Source organism: Octopus sinensis, unplaced genomic scaffold (genome assembly GCF_006345805.1).
Source record: "Octopus sinensis unplaced genomic scaffold, ASM634580v1 Contig10331, whole genome shotgun sequence".
NCBI lineage: Eukaryota > Metazoa > Mollusca > Cephalopoda > Octopoda > Octopodidae > Octopus > Octopus sinensis.
The window spans coordinates 153,775-177,683 of NW_021832120.1; the positions used below are offsets into that span (position 1 = coordinate 153,775).

General features: G+C 37.6%; 1 pseudogene; it reads left to right on the forward strand.

Annotated features, from left to right (window-relative positions):
- Positions 1–13,162: 13,162 nt before the first annotated feature.
- LOC115228333 lies at positions 13,163–14,112 on the forward strand (annotated as a pseudogene).
- Positions 14,113–23,909: the final 9,797 nt, after the last annotated feature.

The window sequence follows — 23,909 nt, forward strand, 5'->3', positions numbered from 1 at the left end:
CCGCGGTTCATCCGAAATCACGGCCTCCATTTCCCCCACCTATCATTGAACTATTCAAAAAACGAAGGAGGATCAAATCGACGACTTCTATCAATGGAAATGGAGAATCTCTAGCAGAAATCAACAAACAAATTGACGAATTAATCAAGAAACATAAAACTGACGAATGGAATGATTTTATCACTTCAATAACCCCCAAATACTGGATCCCGTGCTTTCTGGAGAACCCTCAAGAAAATTCACACGAGGCAAACATGTCCCCTCTCACATGCCACCGGTATCTCGACCAAAAAATCTGTCCTATCTTTCCAGGATCAAGCCAACATCTTAATTCGCCATATGCAAAAATCAGTCACCTTCCTACCCCAAAGGATCTCCGTTTCGTAAGAAAATCACATTATAAGTCAAATGACAATTCTACTGACTATATTAACATCCCAGAATCACTTACCAGGCAACTTGTTGTTAACGCGGCGGATTCTAACGCCAGAGGTCCTGATGGCCTTGCCATCCACCACCTAAAAAATCTGGGTCCTAATGGCTTTCTGGCTCTGACCAATATAATCGAATACTCGATCAACCACGGTCTGGTTCCTATGCTTTGGAAGAAATTACCATCATCCCTATCCCAAAGCCAAATCGTGATACCTCTGACCCCTCCTCTTTTCGACCTATCTCTTTGATCTCAGTGGTTTCAAAAATAACAGAGCGAGTTGTATTGAGCATCATAAAACCTTTCCTCCCATTTGCTGAATCTCAACATGGCTTTCGTTCTTTGCATTCCACTTCCACCCATCTTTCAAAATGACACAATTCATTGCGGATGGGTTTCAACAATCATAAGCCACCTCAAAGAACAATTATTGCATCCATCGACATTGAAAAGGCATTTGACAGAACGTCAAGACACGTTCTGTGTAGGAAAATAACCGATACGGAATTCCCCACCCAAATAAAGTCATGGCTACTCTCTTTTCTCTCTGGGCGTCTTGGTCGCACCACAATCATGTCTTCTTACTCACGCTACAAATACTTGCCTAACGGAGTTCCCCAAGGCTCGGTCCTTTCACCTGCCTTATTTAACTTACATCTGTCAAATATCCCGACGAACAATAATACTCTACTTCTCTCCTACGCTGATGACTAATTTTTGCCTCCCGCCACCAAAACATAATCACCGCTTCTGGATTTCTGCAGGAACACATAACACTCTTTCGTCCTGGCTGAAATGCAATCTTCTTCAACCTTCTCCTTCCAAATCATCTGTTACGCTATTCACAACTGACCGCGTCAGTTCAACTTAGAGCCTAAAACTATTCCTAGACAACACTCCACTCCCAGTTGAAAAATCCCCCAAAATCTTGGGTCTGAATTTGATTGCTGTTTGTCCTTCTCGAAACATGTTTCATATATCTGTGGAAAATCCCAGAAAAAACTCAATGTGCTCCGAGCTATTGCGGGGACTTCATTTGGGAGGATAAGGAAAGTCTAACAACTGTATACAAGCAGTTTATTAGAACAACTATGAACTACGCCATCCCTGCTTGGGGTTCCTGCTTATCTATACAAACCTTGAAAACTTCAGAGAACTCAAAACTCAGCATTACGAATTATTACCGGCTGTCTAAAAACGACACCTACCGACCACCTACATTGGGAATCGAAAATCCTTCCAATCAGTGACCATTTTGAAATGCTCGGGCTGCAATTTCTTGACAAATGCCGAACCCTAAATCACCCTGGCTACTTCCTCTGGCACTCCACTAACAACAGGAGAATAGTTCCGACCCTCGCGGACAAAGTCCGCAAGCTTTACGATCCCCTCCGGACATTAACCAGAAGGGGATTCACGACCTGGTGGCTACGAGGGCAATCAGATGTCTTGGAATAAAACAAGCTTCTGGGACGCCTCCGCCGCCAATTAATAAGATCGAATCCTCCCTCTCAAGAGAAGCCCGAGTGAACTTGGCTCGCCTCCGCTGTGGCCACCATATGGCCTACACGATTATCGCATAAAAATCGGTCTTGGTGAAATAACCCCTTCCTTCCCTCAACGACCCTTTCTCCTGTCCAGGCCGCCTTCTACTTCCTCGGAACACCGGATCACGATCGGGGATCTTTGGGAGCGTCCGACATTGGCCCTAACGTTCTTGTTAGCACCGGCTTCCTTCAATTGAAGGGGCGGGGGGGTAAATAAATAAATAAAAAATAAATAATAGAAAAAGTAAAATCAATGAATACTGAACGCTAATTGGGTGTAGGTTGGTGAGGGGGGTAATTAATTGAGATCTCATTGTTATTTTTTGTTTTAACTCTAAAATTAGTCTTCTCATCAAAAATGAACTGTGCTGAACGGCGTGCTCCTTCAGAAGATCTTGTTTTGACAATTTTAATAATATGAAGCATTTAGAGTTTTTTCATTATTCTAAAATATCAATTATAAATTTTAAAATATTATTTTTATTTATGAAATCGGTTTTAAAGCTCATTCTGCTTTGGCATCGATTTTAATTTTTGTTATCGAATATATTTAATCCCAAATACAAGCCTAGGTATTTGTTCAATTTATAGATTTTTTGATTGATCGGATCTAGAAATTGAGTGGTCGCTCGCTGCGCTCTGTTCGCTCGTGCGCTCCGCGACATAATATGTTGCGGTTTTGTATTTTTTTTATTTTTTTAAATAATATTTTTTTATTCAAGCACCAAATGAATCAATTAAGTATTAATTAAAGTATAATTTTCTCAATCTGTTCATTACTTCCTCTATTTGATATTCCCTCAGGTAAGGATGCCAGCCTCTGTCCTTGAAAGTGCTGCCAGCAGTGGCGAAGTTATGGTCATATCTATTTGTCGATAAATAACTTTTATTCTTTTGTCCAGTTCGAGAGTCCTTTGGCATGGCTCCATTCTGTCCTATGGAAACAATCATGCTCTCAAAGGTTTTTTTGATAGTGACAATTTAAACAAATGGGCTTGTTATGTCTAGTATTATGTCTGTTTTAATGAAGGTGTCCACTTTGATTTCGACAACTCATAACAGACACAGTTTGTACAGAGTGAGTTTTCAGCTTCTTCTCATTCTTGAGTCCGAATTCACACATAAATGAAAATGAATACACCTACTACTCATTATGCCTTCTGACATAGTCCCCCTGGTAGGCACAGTGGTCGACAGTCTTCTTCCATTTCATACAGTGTGGACACATTAAATTGTGGTCTGCGAAGAATAAATTTCTATCCTGAGAGAAGACGAACAAGCCTTCTGACCGTGGAGAATTATTGCCTCTGGCTAGCAGTGACTGGAATCTTCAACCTTCACGAAATCTTCCTTAGAATTTTATAGAAAATTGAGTGAAGACTTTTTGAAAAGGTCTGATCCAGTAGGCGCATGTATCGCATCTGACAACAGTTTTTTTTCCAGTAAAAGTGAATCTTCCAAAGAATATTTGTGCTTCAAGTATTCTTCAATAGTGGCCAGATGAGTTTTTTCAAACATTTCGGCATATGAAGAATCGAGAAGCTTCTTTTGCAAGCACCACTTGTGCGTTTTAGTCCAAAAGGAGTCCAAGGAGCATACTTTCCATTAGAAAAGAAATTGAGCGTATCCTCTCCCAAAATTCTTACAAGGGAGATATAATCTCTGTTTGTTTGCTGGTCGGAGGTGTATTCTGTATTCAGTTAATTTTGATCGGATTGTATCGTCTACCATTTCGAATTCAAATGGCTCAATATCAACTAGTCCGATGTAATGATTCACCTCTTCCATCATTTTGACAATAACATTTTCACTCTTCGAAACAAGTTTCAAATCATCAATGAAAAGAAGATGATTGGTCGGAAAACGGTGTCCTGTGATCTGATTTCTCGCCCCATAGAGACCTTCGGGAACTTATAAGATAATAGGCGGCTCAGTGGGTCCAACACAAGGACAAACAGCATAGGTGACAAACTGTCTCCTTGGAGGATTCCCCGTTCAATTCGCACATCTCGAATATATTTGTTATTTAGTCTGAGTTTGACACTCCATTTAGTAATCAGCGACTCGACAAATTTTACAATCCATCCAGGTATCTCAGACTTTTCCAAAAATTTGTAATAGAAAAGAATGATCCACTGAGTCAAATGCTTTTTTAACATCAATCCATGCAGAGTGTAGCTTGTATCGTTTGTATCTGTTGATATCTTGTTAACTATTGCTTGCTCTTTGCACCTTGGCATATTCTCCTCGTCCCAATTGGTTTTCTGAGAGGAGGTCGTAGCTTCCACATATTCACAAAGTTTGGGTATTACACTTAGTCATCAGTTTATAGAGAGACGGCATACATGTTATAGGCCGCAATTCTTGGAGACCTGGGATCTTCGCACTTTGGGATCAGTGTTGTGACCCTGTATAGAACCAATTTCCAGGAATGGTTTTTTCACTAATGACATTAGGATTTGCTGAAAGATTGAATCATGAAGTTATGTAAACTTCTTCAAGAAGAAATTATAGACTCCATCACAGCCTGGGGCTTTCCAATTTGGCAAATATTTAACTGTCTCTTCAAATAAACACTTTTGGACCTCGGCTGATACGCCTTCCACTCCAGTCATCCTCTTCTCAATTGTCTCACCAATCAACTGTTTTTTTCGCCACATGTTCTCCCAGTATATTCCACATTCTTCATCATCCACTGAGATGACGTTTTTAGTACTGTTTTCTTTAAGACCTCTGTAGAAAGCTTTCCGATTAAATTCAAATTTTTGATTATCTAGTCGAAATCCTTTTCTCGTTTCATGTGTAGCTAACTTTTTTTGGATAACCGCAATTTTTCATTAATAAAAGAGATTATTCTCGCTCTCTCTCCAGAGTTTTTCTTTTTATATCCAACCAGAGATAATGCATGGCATGCAAGTGGTTTTTCTTCAGCCGCAAGAGTTTTCGCAAAAAAGTTTTCAATATAGCCCAGTTTTATTTTCCATTGCCAATTTTGCTCTCCACATTATTTTTCCACAGAGACTTTTCAAAATTCTTCGTGCTCAATATTTGATAACACACTTGTCAGCGTAAACAATTGTTGAAATCTGATCCATTGAATTAGGGGGATTCTCTTTGATATATGCAGCTACTACACGATTCAGACACTCCAGTAAAGGAAACTTTAGTTTTGAATAGGGAATCTTTTTTGTACATGGTCGAAGGGAATGATCAATCAACAATATTTCTTCCAACTGTTGCATAAATGTCAATTTACAACAAGAGAACAGTTTTGCATCTTAGTGGTTGAATTTTGCCTTTTATGCACATACTCAAGCTTTTTATATTCCGACAAAGAAATTGCATCTCCAAATTTTGAGTTAAAACCCTCCAATATGACGCTCCATCCACCCCTAGGGACAGTCCCATCCTCGAACGGATAGCTTCGTGAATTGAAATTGCCCACTGTTTTCTATCTTCAATATTAATAGAGGAAATAATGGCTTTAAGGGCATTTATTTTCGTGTTCGTTTCCAGACAGGGGGGTCTTGAATTTTCAATAACAGAACGAGTCTGGACATCCTCCTTGGCCGTTCTTTTTCTTTTTAAAGGTTTATGTTATTTCGGCTCTGCAGTCCAAATGTTCAGTACCAGAAGAATCAAGCACAACCATCCACAACAAACACGTGTTAATAATAATCGGTTTTGTATAATTATATTTCGGTGTAATTTTTATCAGATTTAATATTTTATTCTGTATTGTCGGGTTAATCTTGTTTTTTGACAAGAAATTATAGTAAAAATATTTTTATTTGATTTAAAATAATATAATACTTTTAGTATGTTGGATTTTCAAGAAAAATTAACTCTGTTAAAAAAATAAAATTCCATTTGCAAATATGACTTTAAATTAAGCAGCCAAATTTCTGGCATCTACAAAAATGAGAGTAACAAATTGAAAAACAAAAAATATTTTGGACAAATAATGCAAATAAATATCAAATTTGTAACTAATGTAAAAGATTGGGCAAGTTATTTTTATAATTTTGACACACCCTCGTCTACTTTTTAATAGTATTCGACATTGAATAATATTAAGCATGATATAGTTCATAAGTAAAAATTAGAATTATTATTCATTATTGTTTCTTTTCCTTGTAGAATACCTACTCCGTTGATTAGTCACGTTTCGATACTTCTCTTTGTATTGTAGAAATAAAGCCGACTCCTCTGGCAGGTCAACTGACACTCCCAAATCCTTTCATCTATCAATAAGAATGTTCGTTTCTTCTGCAACTTGATGGTAGTTAATCTTCTTGTCATGTCGTCTTAGTCGAGAAATCTATATTCAACTTTTTCATTTAGGACTTATAGTCACTGGTTCATCTCATTTCAGTACGACAAAAACTATCGTGACTTTTGCCTTCTGTATCTGTGCCAATTTTCCAGAAAATTGATTATACTTGTGGAATTAATTACTTGCCTTAAGTCGTCTTAGGATGTGATTCCGACTTGGATTATTGTTATCCTATTTTTTGTTTTATCAAGCATAAAAATGTCTGTCTTGTTGTTTGTGATTTGACTATCAGTTTTCAACGTCGTATCTACTCTTATTTCAACGACTATTTATCACGATCGACTGAAATGTATGTGCTTTTAATTTTCTTCATTCCACATTGACGACATATATGTAAATGTACGCACCTAATTATTTCATTATGCTTTCACATCTCTTCAAAAAATTACGATCCTAGACTAAGCAATATAGTTATGGCCTCTGGACCATTTTTTTCCATTAGTTATCAATACGTTAGAGTTCTCAATATCAACACGTAGTTTTTGACTGTAATTAAAGAGGGTTGAATGAAGCGGTTTTTATTTAATGAGATTTATTAGTTTTTTAGTAGGCATATAAAACGTAACGTAATTATAAATTATATGGATAAACTATATATTGAAAAATCTACAATGACATACATCCAATCGGTTGTGCTCAAAAGGACGCTAGAGCATGATAATTGAACACAAACATGGAATGAAGATAACTGGCGAGGAATATACCTCTGCGACCGACCAACTAGTAGAAATGGCATGCCGCCAGGACATTCCATTCAAAGATAAAAGACGCACAGCAACTGACGCAGATATAGAGAGTGAAGAGAAACAAGCAGCAGACTCTTCTCCTAAAAGGAGAAGAGAGACTACCAATCAGGATTGAAAGTCCTAATTAAATATTTTAATCTTAATTAATTAAATTTTGGTTTCATTACACAAAAATAAAACGTAATTAACTTAAACAATGTTAGTAAGTAAACCACAATGAAATTTTTATTAATTCGGATGGGACGTCATAGACTTCCCCGTCTTTACAGCCAAGTCAGTAAAAAATTAAAAAACAAAAGAAACTCATTCATCTCTCAATTTTGAATTAATTCGAATAACTAAATTGGCTGGCACAAGCAAAAGCTTAGGCCTCTGATTTTTTTTGAATTAAATTTGTTAATTTGTCGGAATAGAATTTGGATGTTCAGATTATTCCACACACCCTCAGAGTTGTCAAGAATGTGATTAAGCTGTCTCCAAATCCAACACTTCCCTACAGATCAAAATCGGAAAGTACTGCGAGTGGGGGAAATCAAAGTCAGAAAAAAATAAATTGCATGTCGGAAGAATGCCTCATTCTGACAATGGTTGCCCGCTCACTCACATTCTGATTGTCAACAAGAGGAAGCTGAAGGGATCAAATAAAATTGACGGCTACAAGTCCTAAGAACTTATATCGTTCGAACTGCTTACACCCGTTGGCTGGGTTAATATCGAAAGATAGGAAGTCACCAAATCCAGCAATCATTGAGATGTTCCAATGTGGGGTCAAAACCAGTTAAAAATTGAAATCGACAATCTCAAGACGATGATAGTAGAAATGGGTAAGAAGAAAATAGAAAAATCATGGATAAGAGAAATCCGAATTTTTAGAAGGCGTATAGTCCAAAGAAATCTGAACAACACAGAAGGAAAAGGCGACAATATTGTATTAACGGGACAAAATGGAAAGTATTTGTTCCGGATGAACTAAGAATGCAGCTGGGAAAAACCCAACAAGTCGAACCTGCATCTCGTTTTATGTTCGAAAGCCGAAATACAAATAAAGTGGTTCTTAAAACAAATGTCTTTCGAATAATAAGTTCACTTTGGCCTGATTCATTATCCAAGGTTAAAAGAAAAGATGAAAAGGGAGGATTTAACATCATATAAGGTATAAAATAAAATGTCGGATATGTCCATTAGAGAGAACCCTGTATGGGGAGGCATGCCAGAGGAAGAAGAAATATGTTAGAAATTGAAAAAATAAAACGATTAAAATACACAAAATTTTCAAAAAAAAAAAATATTTAAAAATAGCAGATTAAAAAAATAAAATCAAAAAAGTGAAAAAAAACAGATCAGAGGAATAAAATCAAAAAATATTTCAAAAATGATGGAATTTCAGTTAACTTAATCAGTAAAAGAAACTGCATCACGAAATATTCCTTTTGAATCCAATTAAATAAAAAAATTAATATAGAGTATAATAAAAACAACAAGAACAAAATAAAAATAACACGTGTGAAAATTTATTAAAATTTAATTAAAAATTCATCTAATTAAACAATTCTTAATTAAAAATAAAATTAATTTATATTAAAAAAGACAAACTAAAAGTTTACCAAAGGCCACCAGTAGCTCCAAAGCTGCAACTTTAAAATCACGTGTCGATTATTTTTAAATAATAAACATGTGAATTAAAAATGGAATAAATTTACATTTTCAAAAAACAATATAGGGTATAAATATTTATTTTAAATTTAAATAAATACAATTACATGCATAATGCAATTCGGGTTCTTGTGAGGACGACTCGAACAAATAACCTCCAATTGTTCAGGCAATACAACGATTCCAAACACATTGAACACAACTCTGGACTACACGTGACAATAATCAACCAAACCGACAGCAAATATATTTTTGTGGACGCAATTACAAAATATGGCTTCAGACTCTCCACAGGCATCCACGTCTGTGGTCCCTGCGTCATATTCCCTAAGCACATATTCCACTGGAACGTCTGCTCCCCCTCAGACGTCAAAACCACCAAACTTTCCCTCTTTCAGTGCATTTTCCCGCGCCCAGGTGCCCAATATGACTTATCAGAGATGTCCTGTTGGTAGGACTGCCTGAGATATGTCAACAGGAAGTGTCCAGACAAGTACAAAGGCTGGGAATCAATTTTGAGGTCCTTTCACCTGTATTTGTTGAGTTCACGTGACCGTAGGAGAATGCAGTGAGTGCTTTCAACTTTATGAATTCTGAGAGGAGATTTGTAGCCTGTGCTGTGATTCCGCCTGATCTGGATGCTGTGTCTGTTGAGGACATTAAAGCGATCTCGAATATTAAAAAAATTGGTGATTTTGATGATTGATGTTTATTTTTTGAGAATTTTTTTGAAATCTCACTATATAAGGTCACTTTGATAGATTTTATTGTATTGGAGGTTAATCAGTATATTAAGTTAATATAAATATAAAGTTTTAATAAATAAAAAAAAGTATTTTATGATTAAAACAAATAGGTCATTAAAATAATATAAAGTGACATGTAATCAATACATCGATCCGGGTTGTCCGTGGCGTTGTCTTGTTTATAAGATTGATTGATTGCGTCTGGCATGAATGGATGGTCGGAGAGAAGGTCGCGTGTCTCAGAGCATTGACGGGTCAGCTCCTCGGTAAATATCAGCCTTACCCTACCCTTAGTTGTGGATTTCGTACGTGTATGAACGACCGAGTCTGTTCAATCCATATTTTTCCCCCATTATTAGAAGATTTTGACCAGGAGTTTAAAAATCGAATTTACAATCAATTTGAGATTATTGAAAATGCACGATTTTGTTGTGGTTCGTGCCTCAAGAGACTGGAGATCGTCCTCAGTACTCACCCCAAGCGTGACCTGAGGAATGGAGGTCCCAACGGAGAGGCCAGGAACTTGTCCTTCAACGTCAAAGTCAAAGATGTGATGTACAAGTCAGTCGAGAACTACCTCCTCGGTATTATTTCCTATAACTGTCCAGAACAGCAGAATTCTGATGAGCAATCGAAGACACGAATTGACCCTCCTCCTGAAGTAAGACAGCCTCCGACAAACCCTTTGTGGACCCCAATGGGGAACCCTCAGGAGATGTTCAATCCAGGGTACCCTGGGTACTTCATTGACCCCTGTAAGTCCATATCTATATGTCTAGCCTATATACAACAGTCGTATCAAATGTTGTACCATACTTATATGATGAATCAGAGAATGATACATTCAGTATTTCATGTGCGAAATAGTTTAGTTTATGATTGCATATTTTATGGCTGCGAATGGCTTCCCACCGCAACTTGCTTTACAAAATGAAGAAATGGCCAGGTCGGGTGTCTCTGAATTGTATGATGACAAGATTTAAATTTAGTGCCAGAAACCAGCCCGTCATGTTTCCAAATTTCATGTTTCAACAAAACATTGCTAATAATCGATTTGGGGCGGCTCAGGAAAGTGGAAGTACAGTTGCTCCACCAGCAGAGGCAACCACGGAGGAGTCAACCCAGGAAGTTAGGGGACCAAATTTGATGGATACGGTGGAGACTGTAGTTAGAGATGCCGAGGAGGTGGAGCCCAATATTGATGGGAGTTTTGAAACTTATTATTCCAACAAGATTAAGGACCAGGAGTCTCAAAGTGAGTGTGAGACGAGTCCCCTTAAACGAGGGGGAGATCCTCTTCCCGACAGACCAGTGAAGAAGACAGTGAATAATTGATTGTTTTATATATCAATTTCCATTAAATATTATTTAAATAATTAACGGGCTTTAAATAAGTGCTGTTTTTAGGACATTATGTGTCATTAGGGGGCTAAAAAGTGACTAAAAATATTGAAAATCGTTAATAATAAAAGATTACTTTTTCTATTGTTTTCATGAGATTTTTTCACAAAAATCGATTGCTGGCATTTTAAATAATTTTTTAATCAACATTAAAATTTTGAATAAGATTTGGTTTCTTAGTAACATGAAGAACAAGACAGACATTTTTCTGGAATTATGTTATAAAAGCCTCGAGCAGTACGATGGGCACATCAGCGAGGGGGCATACATAGAGGAGTATTTAAACCACAACAAAGTAAAATACATACAACAATATTGATAGGTCAAAGACAACCAAATCAGACAAAAAGTCGCAGGAATATTTTTCGGCTGTCAAAAATTCACAAAAATTCTCCGAAACTATTTGGAGGGGTACTCCCAGTGGAACACAATAAGGAAGACTGAGTACCACTACTACATCGGTTGGACCCCCCTCAGCACTCAGTCCTCTCCTACCTGATCCTTGTCGGAATTGGGGTATACGACATTGAGGAAATAAAAAACATACTTCTTACACAGACACCCCTCAAAATCAGAAGGGTATGCACTATTTTTATAATTGTAGTTCCTGGATTATTTTCTTAATGAAAATCGAATGAAAATTCACGTGGATGACTGGAATTGTATTTATGATGCAGATTTTATATCAAAAAACATCACAAAAAATATTAGCAAGTATGTCATATGTATATATATCTGACATCTCCCAGTCATTTCGGCCATCAACCAGTCCCTCATGTCATCCCCCCAAAATGTCGAGAAAGTCAGAGAGACCAGGAAAATCGTTCAAAAACCTTTTCAACTGACAAAACCCGGGACCCCCAAAATTAGAATCCCCTGTCCTGTACTAATCGGTCTTTATTTGCCAGGTTTTTGACAAAAATGAGAGTGAAAACACAAAAAAAGTAAAAACCATTCCTTTGAAGGAGCGCCCAAAAAATACCGGGGACCGAAATCAGATGGAGCCATCCAAAAATGGAGAACTTGTCAACCAAAAATCACGGTCAGAAAAACCCAGATTTCCACGGGCATGTTTCAAAATGTAAAAAAATTAGAAAAAACATAAAATCAAAAAAGTGTCAATTCACACTCGGATTTCCCTCAATTTGCCCAAAAAACAAGAAATTGACCCAAATCCACCTCAAAAGAAAACTTCGACAGTTCCCCAGGAGATCAAAGCGACCGCCACCTCACTCCTTAGGGAGGCTCAGCTTTACGAAAAACTCCGTGAATCAGAAATTCAACGGTTTTTACGATTTTTTTAGTACAGAATCACGGATTTGGCTAACGGAAATGGCGATTCTACGGAATTCTACAAATTTGTCAACTCAGAAGAGGCAAGAATGGCTGAGCTCGAACTCAAAAAACGGAACCAAGTCCGTGAGGATGTCCTCAAAGGGAAAATCCGAGCAAATAAAGCAGTGGAAGAATATTTATTAGAAAACGAGAAAATTGGACTCAAAGTCATACATGAAGTTTGTTTTGTGTCTAAAAAAGTAGAAAAAACGCATAAAAAATGAAATTTGTTCAAATTTTGTACAAAAAATGGACAGAGCCAAGTTTTTTTGGGAATTTTATTTAAGTTTGATCAAAGCGGAGAGTGAGAGAGTGAAGGACAACATTAAAAAGTCAAAAGAACAACTCGAAATAAAAAACCGACAAAAAAGTTTATTTAAATTCCTTCCAAATTTACTAGAACTTGAAGATAAGCGGGAATTTGAAATAAAGAACAAAGAAGCCGCAAAAAATGTGAAAAATTTTTTTAACGTGCAGGAAGCCGAAGAATTGGACAAAAAACAAAAACTAATCGCGGAAATAAAACTCCAAGACTCCCTGACTGCACTCAAAATAAAGTCGGGTGTCCACGACCTTACGGAAACCGGGGGACATGGACTGTTGGTGGAGATGTCAGTCACGGAGGTTATTTCTATGTGGCCTACTCAGTTGAGGGAACGGTTATTTCTTGCTAAGGAAGAGAGACAGGCCAGTCTAGTAGAGAAGGGGGTTCAATTAAGGGACAGGAGGATGGTTGGGGGTGTTATGTTTATAGACAAGGCTGAGAGGAGGGTGATGGACGAGAAGCTACAACTCATTAACAGATATAGACAGATGATCGCATCGACTGGAAATAGAAAATTTTAGAATAACTAAATAAACTTAATTATTTTAAGTAACACATTTTTCTAAATATTTTTTAATTCATTTATCTATAAAAACAAATTGTAATAAATTGATAGCTTTGTCATGGTGATGTGGTGTATCGATTACTTACATGGATATCTATCAAGAAATCACTCTTTATTCTCTATAATGGAAGATCCGTGGAATTCAATGATGAAAAATTACTCCCTCTTTCAAGTGACAGTAATCGGATCCCTTCTAATCCACGAGGTACCCCTAAATCTAACCCCAGATCCTATATTTTGTCGGATGTCTTCCATATTTCCTCTTCCAATTCATTCCCTATATGCAAAAATATAAAATCCAAGCAGTAAATAACTCTAATAAATCCTAGAACGTGAAAGAAACATTTCCGAAACAATTAAAATGTATAAAACTATTACTAATATCCCATTTCCTAATCCAACTGCCCCTAATCGCTGGAATATATCCCTACATCATCCTCTTCAACATCCCCACGGACTGGGAGAGTATGCCCACATGGACTGATCTGACTGGGCGGGTAATTGTGGCGGCTGTGGTGGAGGACACCTGGCACTTTATGTTCCACTATATATTCCACCAAGTAGTGCCTCTGTATAAATACATCCACAAAATCCACCACTATTTCCAAGTATAGTCCCCATAGGAGTGTAGAGCCCGTTCAGTCTGGCGGCGGAATATGCCCACCCAGTGGAGACTGTAGGTAGGTGATGAGGTGATTGGCAGTGTTGGGGTTGGGGACGTTTTTTGGGACTTTAATGTTTGGGAATCATTTGGTGTTTGTGTGGGTGTGGACGATGGCTCGGATGTTGGAGGCGATTGATGTGCATTCAGGGTATGACTTTCCTTATTTGAATCCGCTTAATGTGCTGCCTTTTTATGCTGGTTGGGTTGTGGTGTGATTGAAGGGGTGCGGTTTCATGATTTTCATCATTTTAATTTTGTGGGGAATTATGCTTCTACGTTTGTGTGGTGGGATTGGCTTTTTGGGACTGATAAGCACTATAGGGAATATCAGAGAAGGTTAAAGAAGGATAGACTGGATTAATACTTTGATTAATTGTGTTTTAATTATTTCATTATTGCTTCTCGTGCCGTACTGAAACCATTCAAAATTGTTTTAAGATTTTAAATAAATCCAGTAACGAAAATCTATTAATTGAACATTATGGCACTGAAATTGAAAGAACTGATATTTTCGATCCTCTAATGAGTGAAGATTTTTTAGATATCGAATGCACAGAAGATCAAGATATAAACGAAAATTGTTTACAAGGGGATCAAAAGTTTGAAAGTAGCGACGAAGAGACAAAAATAATATATCAACTTGATAGAAAGGATATTGCAAGAAGATTAACTGAAATAGAAAGGGAACTTTACTGTAATGCAGAAAATGAGAATAATGTTTCCCTCATTACTGCAATAAGAAATCACGTAAATTTTATTAGGATAACCAAAAATCTCAAAAGTTTCCATAAAATAATAATTCATTGATCCACGTTAATTCTTTGATTGAGAGGACGAGCAAATAGACAGGCAGTTTCCGCGCAATATCGCGAGCGAAATGCGCTGAAAAAGCCAGCTAGACTCACGTCTCTCGTGACTCTTCCTTGAGATCATCAAGCCGATCTTTGAAAGGAACTCCAGGGCTTTTGGGGCGATCATCCCACTCGTCTCGAAAGCAAGGGGGACGAAAAGGCAGGTGTTCTCCAATGAGGCATTTGATTTTTTTGTTTCGGCATGTGCGGAGGCTGAGCCAGGGCGGGATTACAAAGCGATTAGAGTCGATGAGAGAGAGATTACAAAGCAAAGTTAAAAAGAGCCAATAAAAAGGAATTAAGTATTGAATTTTTTTCAAATTGGCCATTTCTCAAATTGGCCATAAAATTTGTATGTACCAAAATGGCCAATTTGCGAGGGTTCACTGTATTAATTTAGTAATTTTGATTTTATTAATTAATTAGAGGTAGTATTGATTGTCATCAGTTTTTGCCTGGACCCGGCATCTCCTTGGACCGCCCTAAAAATCAACTAATTTAACCCTAAAATGCTGCTGATAACCCTAAATCTAACCCCAACACATATACATTCTAATAATAGCCCTAACACCCAAAAAAAATCTTAATCTCAACTAACAAAATTTCAACCCTAACCCTAAACATTTTCTCCTTAACCCTAAACATTTTAACCTTAAACAAAATTTTAACCCCAACACTAAAATCCTAATTTAAGTTAAAGTTATGTTTTCTTATTAGTAATAAAAAGTAAAAATTACAATTTTTTTACCCTAGATCTGTGTACATTTTTAATTAGTTCTCCTTTTAATAGTGTATAATTCTGTTCTTTTTTTTCAACAATCCAAAACGTTTCAGACAACGTTATCATAAAGAGGATATTTTCTGGTTGATACATTTGTATCAAAGTCAGGTTTAATATCACCTGATCATCGATATTTATTTCCTCTTCATCGAATTTCCACCTTCTTTTTCTCTTCATATTTTCTCCAGCTTTTTCTATGTTCTCTAACACTTCTTTTCTCATTTCTCTGATATTTTGAGTTCTGTTTTCATGTATGAAATTATCATTTTCTTCTGCATTTTCTCCTCCCTCGAAAGCAATCATGGAATCTATTTCTGTTTCTAATATGGCTTCGTTTTTTATTATTCCCATAAAAACATTGAATGGAATATTTTTCTTTAAATATGTATTTATGACTGTTAATAAACTATTTTCTATATTTTTTATTTGAAAATACGCTTGCGGTCCCAGCAGATGCCGGGTCCAGGCAAAAACCGGTGAAATTGATTGTTCTCTGTTAAACTTATTATAGGAGTAGGAGTGCACCACTAGATACCCCACGTGGATAACGGAAGGGGGTAAATTTGGTTAACCAATTATTATATTACAAAATTAAATATTATAATATAAAAATAAATTTAATTGATTATTTATAACTAAACAATTACAAATGCAGTGTTGTGATGCACTATATGATATCTATAAAATTGAAGTCATTAAATTTAACTCTCACCACAGGAACTCAGTGTTGTGTTGATATATATAGACTGATGGACCTTATTCCCGGAGAGTTCATCATTAAAACCTTTCACAACGTCGAGAACCTTAAAGGATATCCCGGGTCATGTGGTTCGCCACCATAAAATATTTCAGGAACATTAATCGTCACAAATTTAAGAATTATATGGAAATCTACAAATAAAAAATTGTTTCTTTACTTTTGTAAGTATTTTAATAATAAAAGATATTGGCTTTGGGGTATTCACTCGCCTTTTCGTCAAGTCCTCTGTCTCAGTAGGTTCCTGATTATTTAATTTAGAAAATGTATGGAAACGTCGAAGCCCTCTGGATATATGCTTGTTATTTAAAAAACAAATATGAGTTTTTATTTTATTACAAAGTAGTAATAAATATTATTTTTAGAGTGGCGAACCCTCAAAACTTTATAGCACTGTTATCTCAGTCTATCGGTAACAAAATGTGAGTTTTTAACTAACAACAGGGCCTACGAATGTTCTAGACTGTTCCGACAAATAAAATCTCGTGGAATATTTTCCCATGGAAACTATCTAAATGTCCTCCCAGGAGAACAATTCCAACGCAGTTATGACGGGGTAGCTAGTCTGTCCTCAGATAAAGTAACATTCAATCAAACTAATCTCTAAAGGGCTCACTGGGGACTCTACACTTGACTAATATTCGACTTGTATGGATTGGAATGTTTGATGAAATGCACAACATCAGTATTTCTTACTTCCACATGGTCAGTTGGTCTAGTGGTATAACTAGTGTTATCCTATCCGTTTGGTGGACTCGAAGTACGGGAAAGCCTTAGTTCTGCGTACTTCGTCGGAGGTGGATTTATATATTATAAGGGAGTAGGCTAAGCATTCCAATTATGGATTTCAGCCAAGTACGGCAAATGAGCCGAAAATGATGGCTGAGCATATAAATGGATTGTTGGATAAATATAGACGGAATCCTATTTTTGGGGTCAATGTGGACAAAGGGGGTGACTCAGAGGAAGGGAAGGAGGAGGTTGGTTTGTCTAAAAGGGAAGAAGAGGTGGAGGAATATTCTGATGTTATTGGGGTTGTTTTGGTTAGGTTTTTTAGGCGTATTTGTCGGCGAAAACTAATGAGAGGTCGGAGATTGTGTTTTCTGAGACTTATCAGCTTGCATTTGAAAAACCTGTCGATGGATATACAATCGAGGACTTGTGGAATGTCCTCTAAATATTATTTTATTCATTTAAATTAAATATTTTAAATAAATTTCAATCAGTTAAAACTTTATTAATAAAAAGTGCGGCCCTCCAAGCGAAATGAGTATGACACCCCTGTCTATATGATGGGCTAAATTCTACAGTGTATTAAGTCATCACTGTTCATAAGGATTTATATCTCTAGAAAATGATGAAGAAAGCATTCTAACTGCGGTACATATTTTGAGGCTGAAAAGCTCAATTGACTTTGTTTTTGACATTTTTTGTTTTTAATGTAAATTTTGAAATCTTCTTGGTTTGAAAATTAAAGCTTTGTAAAAGTTATGGCTTTATAGGTGTTTTTTTCGAGCTAGAGTTGGTTTTTAAAAATAAGGTTTAAACAATTAACTTTAGGATTTCATTTTTTAAGAGTTCTAATGAATAATTTTAAATTTGTAGTTTTTTTGATAGAAATGATTTTTCTAATTAAAAATGATTTTTTTTAATTGGAAATCTCTAAAAGTAATTAAAAACAATAATTAATTAATAATTTTTCAAATTTAGGGCTAAGTTGGTTTCGTTCTATGTCTAATTATTCCATAAGTCATGAAAACCATTTAAAATAGCTTTAAATTTTTTTTTGAAGCAGTAAAAATCTTTTAAGCTTTAAAATGGTACTTAAAAAACCAAAACATATTTTATATGGACATAATTGATGAAAAAGACATTTAGATATTGGTCCATTATACACCATGGTCAGCGGACGGTGACATTTTATCTTTTTGTTGGTTTCTACTTTTTAGTCGATTTTCTATATTTTCCTTCGACAATACATATTTTATCTTAATTGGATTCATGTCAGGAGATTGTGCCGACCAATCAAATAAATTAATTTTATTCGCAGAAAAATATTCTATTGTTCCATTGGAAGTATGAAATGGGGCTGTCTTGCTGAAATATGTGGCTGTTTAGTCCATTTTAATTGCTGATTTTTCAAGATTGTGTGCCAGATTGTTTATAACAGAGCTAATTTTTTCTTCAATAAAACATAATGCATCCACCCAAAATAAAAAAATCCCCAGAATATAATTTTGCCACCACCATACTTAACAGCTGGGACAGAATTGAATTTGTATAATCATTTCCTCTTTTCCTGTATATTATTTTTCTTATGGTGCACTACAAACTTTGAAGGAACACTCATCTGAAAAAATTATTAATCTCTACTCCTTATCATTTATACCAACGAACATTTTTGATATTTCATATTTTTAATTATGTTTTTTTACTTAAAAATGGTTTTTCCTTTGCTACTCTTCGAAATACACCATTTGTAGGGAAATAACTTTTTTAGTAATTTTTTCCTTTTCTAACGGCAGATCTTTTGCTGAATTTGCACAATTAGCTTCCGAAAGTTCGATCGATATTTTGACTTTGTTTGTATTCAGAAATGTTGGTCTTGCAGATCTACTTTTTTACAAATGGTCCCTTCGTTGATCTATTTCCGAACAACATACAGTAGATTTTGGAACACCAGGTAATAAGAACTTCTATAAGAAAAATTTTGCTGATAGTAGGATATAATTTGTCCGTTGAAAAAAGAATCCATTAGTATTTTCTAAAATAATTTAAAAAATTGACTCTTTTAACTATAACAGGATTTTTACGTCACTAAATACACATTTTATGCTTTTAATTACTGTTTTTAAAAACATTCCGTAGGAACATAAACAAAGTTATAATCCCACACGTGTCACAAGCGAAACAATCTTCTGGACCATTTTCGTCCATGCCCCTCTGTGTAAAAGCTACGGTTATCCTTGGTATCGATATGTCAGAGGCTTTTGACTGTGTCCGTCGTGTCAGAGGCTTTTGAAGTAGTAATCATTACTACTTGCTAAAACAGAACTTTCTGTTCGTATTGGGTCAGTCTCCTCCAGGCGGTTCAAAACGAATGTCGGCACGCCTCAGGGAGACTCTCTCTCCTCCCTGCTATTTGTAATCTATCTGAAAGCCGCCTTGAGAGATTTGTATATGCCGACGATGTGGACTTTGCCTCGGACAACATAAATGATCTAATTCATCTACTAAACAATTCCCCACGGACTCTGGAGAAGACATGTAAGCGAGTTTAAATAACGCATTTTACGATCTGCCAATCGATTGCATGGAAATCATACTTCCTTCTTTTATTATTAAAATAATTTTATGCTAAATTAGATCGTGTCAAACAACTTAGCAACAGTTAGATCACGTAACAGATTGTAAACGTGTCTAAAAAATAATATTTAATTATAATCAATCTAAAATAATTTTTAATCCTTTTTTATTTAATAATAAAAAATTATCGTCATTTTATTATTCGTGACCTCACATGGTGTTACACAATGTAGCCCCACCTATACACGAATCATTACAAAACACACGACTAAACTTGCTCAATCTATGGACAAATGGTCACCTAACCATCCCCGAAATGTACAAGAGTGTGACTTACGTAATAAACCAGAAAGACAATCGATATTCCCTCAGCAGACTGTCGGCTATTTTTAGCCTGACTGTTATTTTGATATTTCTAAGAGTCATTTCCTACAGTCGACTGGCAGTAAATGTCTTGATTGCTCAAACTTAGACATTTCTGTCCAAAAGATTCCAAATTCCAAAACCTGCGTCTAAAAAAATGGCAGAAAATTTAATAAAAATGTTTATCATGTTCTTGCCCTTCCCATTTCTCACTTTTATTCTCTTTAAGAAAGAAAACTTTGTCTTTCTGTACGACCCACTTACAGCAGTCTCAGGTAGTTTGATTTTCTAGCGTAGATTTCCCGGTCAGGCTACACTCCGTAGACCTCTCAATTTCTTGCCTATATATAGCCCGTATTTCAATATGTCTAAGTTCGTGCTTTACTGGCTTGGTGTATGAGACACTTCGATCGGATTATTACTTACTAATACTACACCATATATGTACGGGGACTTTGTTGTATGTGTCGGACGTGACAAGGTTGGTACCCCGACTTAGCGTAGGTCACAACCTGTGGGTCTGGTGGTACTTTTTCTCCACGATTCCACGGATATTTTGCTCTGTCTGGTCAAGACGTGTTTGTACTTGACCAAACTAGAATCCAGATATAGGAAATACTGGTGTTGTGTGTCGAATGTTCTGAATTTAGTATTTGTTACTGTTTGGTATGTTTTTTGGTTATTTTTGAGGTTTTTGTTTCGAAATTTGTTCTTTCCGAGATTTATTTTGAATTTGTGTGTTGTTCCTGTGATATATAAGTGGCCTATTCCTTACACTGTGTTTGGATACACGGAATTGGGGTTCCTCACTGCTCTGGCATGTATGCACGTGTATTGGCTTGTGGTGGGTGAGGGGTTAATATGGTAGATGATTCTTAAGGGGATAATTAACAGGCTGGATCCGAGGGAATGATTTACAATAAATATTATGAGAATTTTTTTGATTTAAATTTAATATTTAATTTATAATAAATATTTAAATATATAGTGTGGTTAGGTGTGCAATGTTGGAAGGGACACCTCATTTTAACTATGAGTCGGTTATTGCCGCATTAAATGTTACTTATGGGACTGAATTTAACGAGGAAATGCAAATGAAGGCCTCCGAATACCTCACTCTCTTCCAAAAGTCACAAAACGCCTGGGAACTATGTGGACAAATCCTCTGGTCCTCCTCCATGTCCTCTCACAGAGCATTCGCTGCAAATACAATCCGTAGTAAAGTACTCCTCAGTCCTAATCCCCCAGATAAACTACGACTATAGTGAACTATCCCCCTCGAGTTATAAAGTATTAAAGTTCTAGAACATTCTAGAACATTCTATCCTTTCTATTGGAACAATTGTGGCTGTATAGAGAAGACAGTGTGACGACAATTCGGACTGAGCTTATTCTGGGAATAGTCCAGTTGGTGATACGAGGGAATGACTGGGAGTGGGTGTTTGATAAGTTCCTGGAGGTGTATTCTCAAAACACGTGGATTGTCCTCACCTTCCTCAGAGAATGTGCTCTCTCTGTCAAAAGGGGGTCACCCTTCGCTGCCTTCCTGTCCTCCAAGGAGACTGTCCTTCTTCACTACGTGGCCTTGGGGATGGACAGAGAACTTGGATGGAGATGTGTGACGTCATTACTCAAGAGTGACGTCATCAAGAATGTCCCTATCCTTATTCCTCCTCTTTTTGGTGTTCTCAGACAAAGGCCAATCCACAGCACAGTCGTCCAGGCTTTGGGTGCCCTGGCTGTATATTGTAAGAAAAATGGCGGGCTTTGGGAGCAGATTGTTCCATATATATTGGAACTTCCCGCCTTGATGGGTGAGAAAGAGACAGACGAGGCACTGTCGGATATAATTTCTGACTTTGGGTCGTGTATGGTGAAGGATCCCTCAGTGGAGAAGGTTTTGGGGGTCGAACTGGGTCTCCTCTCATCCCCCCACTCCCGGGTGGTCTTCAATGGACTGTACTTCTGGACTACACTCGTGTTGGAGGAGGGTGACCGATGTGTGCCCCACATCACCCCTCTTGTCCTCTCTATGGTCAATATATGTCGACATGTGTGGACTCCCAACACAACTGAGGATATCAGGAAGGAGGTGGAGGACTGTCTTTCTTATCTTTTGCCTGCTCATTTAGGCAGAATTAATAATGTGGTATTTTCCCGCCTTTATTTATTGATTTTTGGAGTGATGGAAGGTGGGGAAGGTGATGTGGTGGACTCCTGCCTATATTTGCTCAGTAGAGTGAATGGGAAGGGGTATTGGTATATATAACACATGTAGTACATCACCTGAGGACACAAATTATATTCTACAATATATTTCCCGCCAAAACATAATGGCGCGAAGTTTGAAGTTATTGGGAGTGATATCACATTCATTCACGTGTCAGCACATTGACTATATAATGGAGTATATAAAGGCAGTGATTGGTGACCCTGCCTTGTGTGAGGATGCCTCCTCTGCCTATTGGGGACTGTGTTCGAACTGCCCTCCTGAACTGATGGTCCCCCACCACCTGCCCCTGCTGAGACTGTCCCTGAGAAGTGAGTGCAGTAAGGCAGTGATAGCCAGCATTGTCTTCTCAATATCGAATCTGCCAGTGGATATGTTCAGTGTGTATTTCTGTGGAGTGTGTGTGCATATAAGAGACGACTTTGTGGCCCAACTGCCCCCTACGAGTGGAGTACTGACATGCTTCCTCACCCACATAGCCACTGCCTACAAGTCAGTGAGTGTGGGGGCACATCAGTCCCCTCAGGCCTTTGGGGAGATCTGGCCTGTGCTGGCACAAATGTTCGACCAGACCATTGGAGAAGAGCAGTTGGCCGAGCTGTATGTGCGGTGTCTCAGGCATATAATAAGACAGACAGTCCTGCCTATTCACATAATCAACACATTGGTGGAAAGAGTAGTGTGTTGTGGTCAGTCTAGATTGAGTGTTTATATCCTATATATAAGCATACATGTTTTGTATATTTGGGGGGGATTATAATTGAGCAATATGGGAGGGAGGAGGCATTCCAGTTGAGTCGGTTGTTGGCTGTGCTTGTCCTGCCCAGTCTGAGTGTGTTGAGGGACACCAATGGGGTGGTTAATAACCCGGACTATGCCAAGGACTTTTTCCAGATGATGTCGAGGTATGTGAGGGGATTGACAGGCAGACTAGTGGTGGCCAATCCACAGTCCTACGTGGAGTACTCTGCCCCTGTTCTCGACTGTGCTCTCTCTGCCCTGTTCTCTCACAATAGGGATGTGTATGCTGATGCCTGTTCATTTCTGTGTCTGGTTGTGGGGGGGAATGGACTGAGTATTCTACGGGCAGTGCTCACCTCCTTTACTGGATGTGTCACTCATTTGTCGTCGGTGGTGAAGGTGGTGGTGGCTGTGAATAGACGTGACCCGCAGGTGGGTGGTGTGTTTATGGTAGGCATTTCCGGGTATTCTGAGGGTTGTTTTGTCGGAGATGCCGCGGAGTGGGGATTGTGTGAGGGGAGTGCTTTCTGATGGGGAAATGAGCACTTTCTATGACTCGGTCACTGCGTACTGCCCATGTCTTCATTCATAGGGGAGTCACCAGTCCTAAACTCGTGAGGACTGCATTTAATAAATTCAAGTCTAATTTTATTGTGTGATTTATTGCTGATAATTGTTCATATTGGTATACCATCTGCTAATTTTGGTGTGTTTGAGGGCATCATCAAAGGCAGTAGTCCCCTCTATACTCCTCAGCAGGCCAAAGACAGTCTACATATTAGTCCCTCTCTACTATATCGGCCAAGTCAGGCTGATCCCCTCCCATGTACTGCCCTCCACCTACCGCCTCCACCCACAGATTGAGTGCCTTGTACAACGCCTCTCTGCTATCCCCTGTTATGTCATATCTACATGACCCGTCACATATACCTGCGGGCGATCAACTTGCCGAGGATATAAAACATGAGTCCTCCCGCGTATATATATATCTGTCGTTGGACATAGCCGTACATGGTAGGCCACTCCCCCACCCGGTCATACACGCGCATAGTCCGGACTGCCTCTGTGTATGTCCGGTATATGTTGGGGGAGAATGTGTGGAGGAGTACACTGTCTGCCCACTCCCTCC